At 51.9% G+C, this 12743-nt stretch overlaps 1 long non-coding RNA gene across 1 annotated transcript; it reads right to left on the bottom strand.

The window, feature by feature from the left end:
* Nucleotides 1–461: 461 nt before the first annotated feature.
* Nucleotides 462–10314, bottom strand: LOC135975335 (uncharacterized). The gene is made up of 3 exons (XR_010592258.1): nt 2058–10314; nt 1580–1700; nt 462–760 (listed from the first exon to the last, which is right to left on the bottom strand). It is a non-coding gene; the product is annotated as an uncharacterized LOC135975335 (long non-coding RNA).
* Nucleotides 10315–12743: the final 2429 nt, after the last annotated feature.

Raw genomic sequence — 12743 nt, 5'->3', positions numbered from 1 at the left:
TCAGGGCCCGTCGGAGAGACGGGCTGATTCTCTGGGGCCCTCCTGTTTCTCTAGGAAGGAGCCTGTGACTCTTCTCTGAGGACCCTCTTCTGGATCTCCCAGGAGGGGTTCAGACTCTCACTCCCCAAGCCAGCCAGGGGCCCTGTGGTTAGTGCTCAACACAACCAGGCAGAACTCTGGCTTGAAGTCCCAGCTCCTTCCTCTGTCCTTTAAGGAGGAAGGGCCTGACACTGCATTGCACTGACTGCCCTGACCAAGGATGCCCACTGGGGGCTCAGCTAGGAGGACAGACTGGAAAATGGATCTAAGAGTGAAGGTAAAATTGCCCCCACCCCTCTCATCGGGCTCACCTCCAAGATGTACTGGAGCCTGTCGGTGTCTGGGGACTCTGCCAGCAGGTTCCCCAGCATGGCGTCCAGGAGGTCTGGCAAGACCCTAGGCAGATCCTGAAAGCAAGGGAGAGCCATGGGTCAGAGTTAGGGAAACTGGGGCTACACCTGCCACAGGATGGGAAGTGGGGTCTCTGGGAAGCACTGGTGAGACCCCCAAACACATATCCTGGCCTCTCTCATTCACATCCCACTGCAGGCAATTAGCCAGGATTCATGGCAGGATGACAGCTGGCTCTTCAATCCATGACTTTAGCTGATCTACCTGCACTTGGGTGGTGTCCTTCTCCATGCCCAGGGTGAAGACGGCATGCAGGGCAGCTCGGAGGAGGTGGGTCTCCAGCTCTGGCTCCAGGGCAGGTGTCATGGTGCTGGCAAGAGAGAGGAGCCGGCATTAGACTGTGCAGTGCGGGCATGGGACTGGCACCAACATGCAGGTGAAACTGCAGGGAAATAGGCACAGGCTGGCGAGAATGGAAACTGAGGCACCGAGCCAGGGAATGACAAGGCCAAGGTTTCTCAGACAGACAGTGGCAGGGCAGGAATAGCACCTGTTCCCTGGACCCTGCTGCCCCTCCTGTATCTGATCCTGGGTGTGAGCCTCTCCCCAAAGCCGTTGCAATGTTACTGGAGTGAAAAGAACAGCCCAGCCAGGAGAGAGTGAACCTTCCCCCCACCTCTGCCAGAGGAGCCACCCTTGGGCGGTGACCTGGGAGTGGGAGGGGCAGTGACTCCCAGCCCTGGGCCTGAGCAGCACTGGGGTTAGGGGAACCGGGCCGGAGGGTCTCGGTGCCTGAGGTTGCCCACAGCAATCAGGGAGTTAGCGAGGACGGCGCCGGGTGGAGAGTTATCAGGCAGCTCCTCAATGAGCTCCTGTGAGACCCAACGGAGACAAAGGAGCGTGTGAGATTCGGGCCACACTGACACTTCTCAGTGAGGAGATTACACAGCCAGGGCCCCACACAGCCAGCAGGATCCCCCCACCTGCCCCCCGCTCCTCCGATTCCTGCCCAATAGTGACCACTCTCCGAGTTTCTCCCGTCTCTTCTCCCCAGTCTTCAGCCCCAGCAATCCCTGCCCTCTGCTGCCCCTCCAGCACCAACAATCCCCCATCCATTGGCCTGGGGAGACCCCTGCCCCTCCCAGGTCTCTGTCTTTCCTCCAGCTGCTGGGCACCGTGTCTCGCTCACCACAATCCTCTCCGCCACAGCCGCCTTGCAGCAGTGCGGCTCCACTGTGTCCTGCCCTCTCTGCTGTGCAGCGAGACGCGGGGTGGATGGCGTGCAGGAACACAAGCTGCTGGGCCTCCTCCTGCACCCACCAGGAGTGGGGTTAGGGGAGAGAGAGACAGTTAGCCAGGGACCTCCCTGCCCCCACACAGCAGCTGCAGGACTCAGGCCTGAATGGGGGATAGTGGGGACCCGCCCATTGTCCAAATCACCCACCACTCCACCACAAGCAGGGTCAGGAACTGGGACAGTGCCTGTGGGGGGAGGAGACCCGGCTGGTGTGTGACAGACACCCCCACCTCTGGGGTCCCAGATCATGGAGGAGAAAGGTCCCCATTAGGGCTGGTGGATCATCAGGGACAAGACCCTCTGCAGGGGGTCAGGTGCTGGGAAGGGGCAGGACAGTCTCGGTTCCAGTACAGCTGGGGTACGTTTGTACCTTTTCTCCGCCTTGGAGCTGCTCTCGGCTGTTATTGAGAGCAGCCTCCTCTGTGGCCACGTCCACCCATTCCTCCTCCTCGTCCCCTGAGTCCCTGGGGGTCCCTGCACCAGGGAGAGAAGGGGACAGGGTGACGCCTGCTGCCACTTGCGGGAAGGACAGGGGCACGATGGGGCAATGTGTCCCCTTCCCACCTCCGGGACCCAGGGCAGATCGGGCCCCACACTCCCCCCTCTCAGTGATGCCTTCAGCCCCCAACTCCTTCAGGAGCCCATAGCAAAGAGACCCCCCCACGCTGTCCTGGACTCCCTGGGAGGTGCCTCCCCCCAACTGGAGCACCAAGGACCAAAGTGGCAGCATCTAGTGTTAGTGGGGTTCATGTGGCTCAAGCCAGACCCCTGGGCTGGGGACCCGCCCCCATAGCACTGATCGAGGGCCTGGGCCCAGGGTGTTCACAGCCCCGCCCTCACCTCTCTCTGAGCCCAGCCTGACTCCTCACCTATAACAAAGCAGCGGCGCCCTTCGGCCTCGCTGCTGCCCGAGTCCCAGGCACTGCTGCTGTCCCATGGGGAGCGGGCCGAGCTGCTGGTGGTGGGACAGGGATCCTCCACCTCCTGCCCTGGGGAGGCTGGAAGGTCCTCAGTGACCGGGCAGGGCGATGCCTCCTGCTGGGAATCAGGGCTGGGCTCCTGGGGCCGCTGCTGCCCACACAACATGCCCCAGAGTCACCCTGCCCGGCTCCCCTCCTGCGCTGGGTCCTGCCTGCCCAGCCGCAGCCTGGCCCAGCTCCATTTCGACCTGGCCTCTCCCACCTCGGCGTCTGCGCTGGGAGCGGGTTTTCTCCGCCAGAAGACGGGGTATTCCCACCTCCTGGCCTGGCCGGGAGCTCCTTCCCCGCCAGTGGGGACGGAGGAGCCGCTGTGCTCCTGGGGAAGATGGCAGCTGCTTCCCTCAGGCTCTGGGGCCACCTGCAGAGCCTTCTTCCTGAACATCCTCAGGAGCCTGGCCATCCTGGAACCGAGCGGGGAGCGGGCGTGAGTCTGGGGTCAAGGCAGCCTCTGACTAACCAGCCTGTTTGGTCCCTCCCCATCCCTGCCCCAGCCAGAGCAGCTCCTCCTCCCACCATAGGGGTGCATGTAATGCAATCTACACGCACTGGCAGGAGTTCATTGCATGATCTGCTTCCTGCTGTTTGGTTCTGGGCTGTTGGAGTACGGGCTTGCAAGCATCTGTGCACACATATTATGCTAATTGCATCTAGACCACATCTCCCTAGTTTGTTTGTGAGAATGTCCTTATTAACACCAAGATGGATCACATCTACTGTTTACCCACCTCCACTAGGCCCGTAACCCTGCCAAAGAAGGAGCTAGGATTGGTTTGGAATGATTTGTTCTTGACAAGTCCATGCTCACTAGTCCTAAGAACCAAATTGTCCTGTAGGTGCTGACAAACTGATTGTTTAATAAGGAGTTCCAGTATCTTTCCAGGTATGTTAATGGATGGGAAGACGTTCTTTTTCAGGGATCTCTGACGAGAACTGGGGCACAGCACTTAGTTTGTTGAGGCCATAAAATGGAGACAGGCACCTCTTCTCTCCTCCCAGCACCCCAGATACCTAAAAAGGTGGGACTCACATCCCTCAATGGGCTTTAAAAAAGACAATGGTTACAATGTGGCCCCGACCATTTCTGGTTTCTGCAGACTAGATGTTTTAGCAAAGTTTAGAATTCCTTGGTGCTCAACACCGTGAAACTCCCCTTTCTCCTTCACAAAGGGCTTTAACGCCCCTTATCTCACCGAGGCTCTCGACTGCCCAAAGTTGGAGAATTGTCCCTGTTCCCATTGCAGAGCACCCCCCACGACACACACACAGAGTCTTCCTGGTGGTGGGAGGGGAACAGAGGAAAGGACAGAAGATGTAAGAGATGAAGAGAAAGGAGGGAGGGATGGAGGAAAAGGTAAAACAAAAAGGACAAACCCTAATGTCCCCAGTGATTCTAAGGGACAAAATCCCAGGTGGGGAATAAAATTCGACCACCTTAAGCTAGTGTTTTCCATGCCTAGAATTCAGCTGGCGCCAGATGCATCAGACTGAACAGGTTCCAAACCTCTCGGAGGCTCTTACCTTCTAAACAGGGATGTCTGTTTTCTAGTAAAATCAGGAAAAACAAAAGAGAAAACTCAAAAGAGGTTCCTCCTGGCGCTCATATACGTGAACCTAAATACTCTCTCAGTCCTCAAAGAGAGAGACCTCGAGAAGGAGACTTGCTGAAGCAAAGCTACAGGGGACTCTGAGGTTTCCCTGGCCCTGCGCCCCTGTCCTGCCTGGCTGATGTCAGCATCTCTCTGTGAGGTCACCACCTCCCCAGCACCTTTGACCAATAGGCTGAAATCCTGCAAAAGGCCTTTGTGATGTCACTGCCACACCCACCCCTCCCCTGCAGTGCTAATGTTCTGCCACAGGCCAGACACTTTGGAGGTTTGAGCTACTCCCTGTGGATCACCCCGCTCCATGAGTGTTCATTCTAGGAAGCAAGCCGGCTAGACAGTAAAACATCACAAGCTGCTCCCAATACTACACTCGGTTTCTCAGAAATGAGTAGACTTTATGGGCAGAAGAGACAGTTAGAGCATCTAATCTGACCCCCTGCATATCACAGGCCTCCTGTCTACCACAATAGCTACTGTTGGGGTAAACACATTCCAGAAAGGCATCTAGTCTTTATTAAATGACATCAAGAGACGGAGAATCCACCACTTTTCTTGGTAGCTTCTTCCTGAGGTCAATCATCCTCGCTGTTGAATATTTGTGCCTTATTTGTCATAAGAATTTGTCTCTTTTCACCTTCCAGCCATTCCCAAACCTCAGCCAGTATTTGTAGGTGACAAATCTCATGAATTGTCACAGATTGCGGTGTTACTAGAGGAGGTTTTGGAATTAACTGATAAGTCACTGGGACCAGATGGCATTCACCCAAGAGTTCTGAAAGAACTCAGATGTGAAATTGCGGAACTACTAATTATTGTTTGTAACTTGTCCTTTAAATCAGCTTCTGTATCCATGACTGGAAGATAGCTAATGTAACACCAATATTTAAAAAGGGCACTATTGGTGATCTCGGCAATTACGGACCAGTAAGTCTAATGTCAGTACCGGGCAAATTAGTTGAAACAATTGTAAAGAATAAAATTGTCAGACACATAGAAGAACATAAATTGTTGGGCAAAAGTCAACATAGTTTAGGTAAAGGGAAATCGTGTCTTACTAATCTATTAGAGTTCTTTGAAGGGGTCAACAAACATGTGGACAAGGGGGATCCAGTGGATATAGTGTACTTAGATTTCCAGAAAGCATTTGACAAGGTCCCTCACCAAAGGGTCTTATGTAAATTAAGTTGTCATGGGATAAGAGGGAAGATCCTTTCATGAATTGAGAACTGGTTAAAAGAAAGGGAACAAAGGGAAGGAATAAATGGTAAATTTTCAGAATGGAGAGGGGTAACTAGTGGTGTTCCCCAAGGGTCAGTCCTAGGACCAATGCTATTCAACTTATTCATAAATGATCTGGAGAAAGGGGTAAAAAGTGAGGTGGCAAAGTTTGCAGATGATACTAAAGTGCTCAAGATAGTTAAGACCAAAGCAGACTGTGAAGAACTTCAAAAAGCTCTCACAAAACTAAGTGATTGGGCAACAAAATGGCAAATGAAATTTAATGTGGACAACGTAAAGTAATGCACATTGGGAAAAATAACCCCAACTATACATACAATATGATGGGGGCTAATTTAGCTACAACGAATCAGGAAAAAGATCTTGGAGTCATCGTGGATAGTTCTCTGAAGACTTCCACGCAGTGTGCAGCGGCAGTCAAAAAAGCAAACAGGATGTTAGGAATCATTAAAAGGGGGATAGAGAATGAGACGGAGAATATCTTATTGCCCTTATATAAATCCATGGTACACCCACATCTTGAATACTGTGTACAGATGTGGTCTCCTCATCTCAAAAAAGATATACTGGCATTAGAAAAGGTTCAGAGAAGGGCAATTAAAATGATTAGAGGTTTGGAAGGGGTCCCATATGAGGAGAGATTAAAGAGGCTAGGACTTTTCAGCTTGGAAAAGAGGAGACTATGGGGGGATATGATAGAGGTATATGAAATCATGAGTGATGTGGAGAAAGTGAATAAGGAAAAGTTATTTACTTGTTCCCATAATATAAGAACTCCACTAGTAACCTCCCTCCAGCCTGACAGTTCACCTTTCAGTATGACCCGTTGTAGTCTCCCCTTTAACCAGTTCCTTATCCACCTTTCAATTTTCATATTGATCCTCATCTTTTCCAATTTAGCTAATAATTCCCCATGTGGAACCGTATCAAATGCCTTACTGAAATCGAAGTAAATTAGATCCACTGCATTTCCTTTGTCTAAAAAATCTGTTACCTTCTCAAAGAAGGAGATCAGGTTGGTTTGGCACGATCTACCTTTTGTAAAGCCATGTTGTATTTTGTCCCAATTACCATTGACCTCAATGTCCTTAACTACTTTCTCCTTCAAAACATTTTCTGAGACCTTGCATACTACAGATGTCAAACTAACAGGCCTGTAGTTAGCCGGATCACGTTTTTTCCCTTTCTTAAAGCTAGGAACTATGTTAGCAATTCTCCAGTCATACGGTACAACCCCTGAGTTTACAGATTCATTAAAAATTCTTGCTAATGGGTTTGCAATTTCATGTGCCGGTTCTTTTAATATTCTTGGATGAAGATTATCTGGGCCCCCCAATTTAGTCCCATTAAGCTGTTCGAGTTTGACTTCTAACTCAGATGTGGTAATATCTACCTCCATATCCTCATTCCCATTTGTCATCCTACCATTATCCCTAAGCTCCTCATTAGCCTCTGAAAGACTGAGGCAAAGTATTTGTTTAGACATTGGGCCATGCCTAGATTATCCTTAACCTCCACTCCATCCTCAGTGTTTAGTGGTCCCACTTCTTCTTTCTTTATTTTCTTCTGATTTATATGGCTATAAAACCTTTTACTATTGGTTTGAATTCCCTTTGCAAGGTCCAACTCTACATGGCTTTCGGCCTTTCTCACTTTATCCCTACATGTTCTGACCTCAGTAAGGTAGCTTTCCTTGCTGATCACGCCCATTTTTAAATTTAAATTTAAATTAAAATTAATGGAGATATCCTATCTCCTAGAACTGGAAGGGACCTTTGAAAGGTCATTGAGTCCAGCCCCCTGCCTTCACTAGCAGGACCAAGTACTGATTTTGCCCCAGATCCCTAAGTGGCCCCCTCAAGGATTGAACTCACAACCACCCTGGGTTTAGCAGGCCAGTGCTCAAACCACTGAGCTATCCCTCCCCGCCCATCTTCCACTCCTTGTAGGCTTTCTGCTTTTTCTTAATCATCTCTCTGAAATGCTTGCTCATCCAACTTGGTCTACAACTCCTGCCTATGAATTTCCCCCCCTTTCTTGGGATGCAGGCTTCTGATAGTTTCTGCAACTTTGACTTGAAGTAATTCCAGGCCTTCTCCGCCTTTAGATCCACAAGTCCTTCAGTCCAATCCACTTCCCTATCTAATTTCCTTAATTTTTTAAAGTTAGCCCTTTTGAAATCAAAAACCCTAGTCACAGATCTATTTTTGTTTACCCTTCCATTTAGTTTAAACTGAATTAGCTCATGATCGCTCAAACCAAGGCTGTCCCCTACAACCATTTCTTCTAAGAGATCCTCACTACCCACACCAAATCTAAAATGGCATCCCCTCTTGTTGGTTCTTCAACTACTTGGTGAAGGAATCCATCAGCTATCACATCTAGGAAAATCTGAGCCCTATTATATTACTAGCACTTGTCCTCCAGTCTATATCTGGGAAGTTAAAGTCTCCCATGATCACACAATTGCCATTAGTATTTACTTCATTAAAAACATTAAAGAGGTCTCTATCCCTATCCAAATCAGACTCCTGTTCTAACAGACAGCAAACCCCCCAAAGACAGGGATAGAGCCCAGGAATCGAGATGGTGGGGAAATTTCATTGAAACCGTTTCTGTCCGAAAATCCCATTCAAACTAAACCAGTTTCTTTCTTGAAATCATATCAAGTGGCATGAAAATTCTTTGCAAAAATATTTTGTTGCAAAACAAAAGCATCTTCTGTGTCACAAAAAGAACAGGAGTACGTGTTTGTCTCGTCGCACACAAAGAGGAGACACTTAGATCTCAAAAATTAGATAAGATGTTTCAGTCTGAGCTAAGTAGTTGCTGCTCTTAACAATTGCGACATAATAAAATACAAATAAAATAGACTATTTCAGCCATTCTATTATGTCATAATCTGATCTGAGTAAACATGATAGGACACCTCATCTTATGCACTGCTCCTAGTGACGCTCTCCAATAGATCCCCATCCTCCACCTGTCGGGAGGTAGGTAGGAGCGGATTGTTATCCCTACTTGAAAGAGGGAGAAGCTAAGGCTGAGAAAGGAGAATTGACTTCTCTTAGGTCACACAGCCAGTCCGTGGCAGAGTTGGGAATAGGACCCAAGAGCCCTGATTTTCAAACTAACCATCGGATCTTGAATTTCAGACATTGAATGACCTGAATAAAGTGCTCTCAAGTGAGTTCCAGACCAGCAAGAGTTCATAGTAATTATTCAGCAAGTATTTTAAGAGAACTGGAATGGTAGAGAAAATAATGAACTGCAGAGAAGCAGCAAAATTTGTCGAACATATGACTGGTTATGACTATTTACTTGGTCTTAAAAGAAAACAACAGGGACCTGAGTCTCCTCCCTGTCAATAACGCCCTGCTCAGCCAATCAGGGTAGAGACCGAGGGGCGGGAGGATGAGGGTTCTCACCAGAGAGCCCAAAGGATGGCCCAGGTCACAGCTGGGGATCACTGTCTGAGCACTATTTCAGCCCCACATTTTTCGGTGGACCTCCCACAATGGGAGTTGTGGAGCAACCCCCACGACACACACACACCCCTCCTGGTGGTGGGAGGGGAACAGGGGAACAGACAAAAGAAGTAAGAGATGAAGAGAAAGGAGGGAGGGATGGAGGAAAAGGTAAAAGAAAAAGGACAAACCTTAATGTCCCCAGAGATTCTAAGGGACAAAATCCCAGGTGGGGAATAAAATTTGGCCACCTTAAGCTAGTGTTTTCCATGCCTAAAATTCAGCTGGCGCCAGATGCATCAGACTGAACTGGTTCCAAACCTCTCAGAGGCTCTTACCTTCTAAACAGGGACGTCAGTTTTCTAGTGAAATCAGTAAAAAGAAAGGAGAAAACTCAAAAGAGGTTCCTCCTGGTGCTCACGTACGTGACCCATAATACTCTCTCAGACCTCAAAGAGAGATCTCGAGAAGGAGACTTGCTGAAGCAAAGCCACAGGGGTCTCTGAGGTTTCCCTGGCCCTGCGCCCCTGTCCTGCCTGGCTGATGTCAGCATCCCTCTGTGAGGTCACCACCTCCCCTACACCCTTGGCCAATAGGCTGAAATCCTGCAAAAGGCCTTTGTGATGTCACTGCCACACCCACCCCTCCCCTGCAGTGCTAATGTCCTGCCACAGGGCAGACACTTTGGAGGTTTGAGCTACTCTCTGTGGATCACCCCGCTCAATGAGTGTTCATTCTAGGAAGCAAGCCGGCTAGACAGTAAAACATCACAAGCTGCTCCCAATGCTACACTCGGTTTCTCAGAAATGAGTAGATTTTATGGGCAGAAGAGACAGTTAGAGCATCTAATCTGACCCCCTGCATATCACAGGCCTCCTGTCTACCACAATAGCTACTTTTGGGGCAAACACATTCCGGAAAGGCATCTAGTCTTTATTAATGACATCAAGAGATGGAGAATCCACCACTTTCCATGGTAGCTTCTTCCTGTGTTCAATCATCCTCGCTGTTGAATATTTGTGCCTTATTTGTCATAGGAATTTGTCTCTTTTCACCTTCCAGCCATTGGGTCTTGTTCTGCCTTTCTCTGCTCGATTAAAGATTTAATACCCAATATTTTCTCTCCATTAAGGCACTTCAACACTTCAGTGAAGTCACCTTTCAATCTTCTTTTGATAAGCTAAACAGGTTGAGCTCTTTCAATAGCTCACTAGAAGGCATTTTTCTCCAGCCCTCAGAACATTTGGTGGCTCTTTGCTGCCCAGCTCCAATTTCTAGGACCATCTTTTTCAAAGGAGGACACCAACACTGGAGGCAGTATTCCAATAGCAGTCTCACTGCTGCTATGTCACCTCCCTATCCTACTCACGGCTCTGCTCCTACGTCTAATGATGGCTTTAGCCCTGTTCACCACAGCATCACACTGGGAGCTCATGTTGAGTGGCTTTTCCACTCTGGCCCCTAAATCCATTTCAGAGTCACTGCTTTCCTGGATACACGTCCCCATTCTGGAGGTGTGGCCGGCATGCCTTGTTGCCAAGCATAGGACCTTGCATTGGGCTCTGCTCAAACTTGTTTTCTTTGAATGGGTCCAGCTGGCTGAATGAGCCAGATCGCTCTGTATCACTGCCCTCTCCCCATCAAACTCCCTCCTAGAGTCCGCACCCCAACCCTCTGCCCCAGCCCGGATCCCCCTCTGGCACCCCAAACCCCTAATCTCCAGCCCAGTCCCAGAGCCCACATCCCCACCGGAGCCCTCACCCCTCCCTGCACTCCAACCCCCAGCCCCAGCCCAGTGAAAGTGAGTGAGGGTGTGAGAGCGAGCGACTGAGGGAGCTGGGCTGGGCTGGAGTGAGTGGGGGTGGGGCCTTGGGGAAGGGCATGAAAGGGGTTGGGTCAAGGGTGTTTGGTTTTGTGCAAGTAGAAAGTTGACAACCCTACTTAAGGACCTTTGAAAAGCAGCCTCCTTAGCACCGCTCCTGATACCAGGGGCCAAGGCGCCCCCGGACATGAGAACCACAATAGGCCAGAGCAAAATGCTGTGTTAGAAATCGGAGTTCAAGCTGCCAAGTGAACGATAGCTGACAAACAGGAGATGCAGGCTCCCAGGTACTCTCTGCTCGGGGCTGATAAGGCTCCTTAGCAGTTTCTCTCCAAACAAATTCCAGTTCAAGACACCTGAGAGCTCCACAGCAGGGCAGCATTCCCAGAACGCAGCAGGGCGGGGGTTAGGGGGAGCAGTCGGTAGCAGCACCTGCCCCTCGTACGGCAGGAGCGAGAAGTGCCAGCCTCTCTGCACAGAGGAGCAGTGTTCAGCCTGAGCCAGACGTGCTGCGGTGATGGGTAAGAGCGGGCTCGGAGAGCCAGAGGGTCTGTGGGGCAGCGCTGGGCCCCACTAGGGCCGGGTGGGCGTGTTCAGCTGGGATTGGAACCCACCAGCACTTGTGGGTGTGAATGTGGGGCTGGAACGCAACGTGGGGCGCTCCCACCTTGTGGGGGGGGCGACTTGGGGGAAGGGCAGAGAGACACCTGGGCTGAGACTCCAGCTCCAGGGAGACAGTCACCCCGGCCCAGCCGGGTTAAATTGCCCAGCTGTGTGACAGCCCCCCCATCCCCGAGGGGGTCCCCCCCCCCCGGTATGTCACAGCAAGGTAATGTGCGTATTGAACGGCAGAGGTTGCCAGAGACTGGCTGGGAGAGGCCTTTGGGGATGGAGGAAGCAGCACTAAGGTACATGCCAACCTCCCTACAGAGGAGGGGCCGTGCCCCGCAGGTGTGGGGCAGGGAGCTGGGACACTGCGCGGTGGGTCATTGTCTGGCCCAGGCCCTTCCTAGCCGGAGGCCGAGGCATTTCCTTCAGGTCACCTTCCGCTGCAGCTTGGCCACGGGCCCCCATAGCCACTAGCCCAGCCAGGGATCCCAAGTGGGGATTGTCACGGCTGGCTCCTCCCTGCCGCCAGCAGCTCTTCACTGCCAGGAAATATCTGAAATCCTGTGTGCCCCTCCCCCACCCATCTCCTGGGGCTGTGAGTGCCCGCCCCCCCGGACAGCCCCTCCCCCGAGCTCTGAGTGCCCCTGGCCAGTCCCTCCCCTCAGCCCCCCCCCACTTCCTGGGGCTCTGAGTGCCCTCAGCCAGTCCCCCTCCCACACCCCAGGGCTGAGTGACCTTGGCCAACCCCCGTCCCTTCAGGAGGAACTCCCAGTACCCACCCATCCCCCACACCTCAGGGTTCCCCTCCCTGCGGCTCTGTGGCCATACCCCCACCAGCGCCGGCTTTAGGCCAATTCAACCAATTCCCCTGAATCGGGCCCCGGGCCCAAGCCCCGGTACGGTGTACTGGCAAGAGCCGGTGCGCTGTACCAGGGTGGCCCGGCTTCCCCAGGGGACAATTTAAAGGACCTAGGGCTCCCAGCAGGGGCCGGAGCCCCAGGCCCTTTAAATTGCTACCAGACCCCCACTGCTGGAGCCCTGGGGTAGGGCTGCGGGACTCTGGGGGCTATTTAAAAAGTCCGGGACTCCCGCTGCCTCTACCGCCCCGGCCCTTTAAATAGCCGCTGGAGCCCCGCTGCTTCCCCAGGGCTCCCGTGGCTATTTAAAGGGCCGGGGCGGTAGAAGCAGGGGAGCCCTGGGCCCTTTAAATAGCCCCCAGAGTCCTGGGATAGCGGGGGACTCGGGGGCTATTTAAAGGGCCGGGGCTCCAGCTGCCTCTGCTGCACCCCGTCCCCACACCAGCCCCGCACCCCTGCCCGCAGCCAGCCCCGTCTC

The sequence above is a fragment of the Chrysemys picta genome, chromosome 13 (genome assembly GCF_011386835.1).
Source record: "Chrysemys picta bellii isolate R12L10 chromosome 13, ASM1138683v2, whole genome shotgun sequence".
Classification (NCBI taxonomy): Eukaryota; Metazoa; Chordata; order Testudines; family Emydidae; genus Chrysemys; species Chrysemys picta.
Note: the sequence above shows the minus strand (reverse complement) of the source record. Positions and strands in the feature narration are given on the sequence as shown.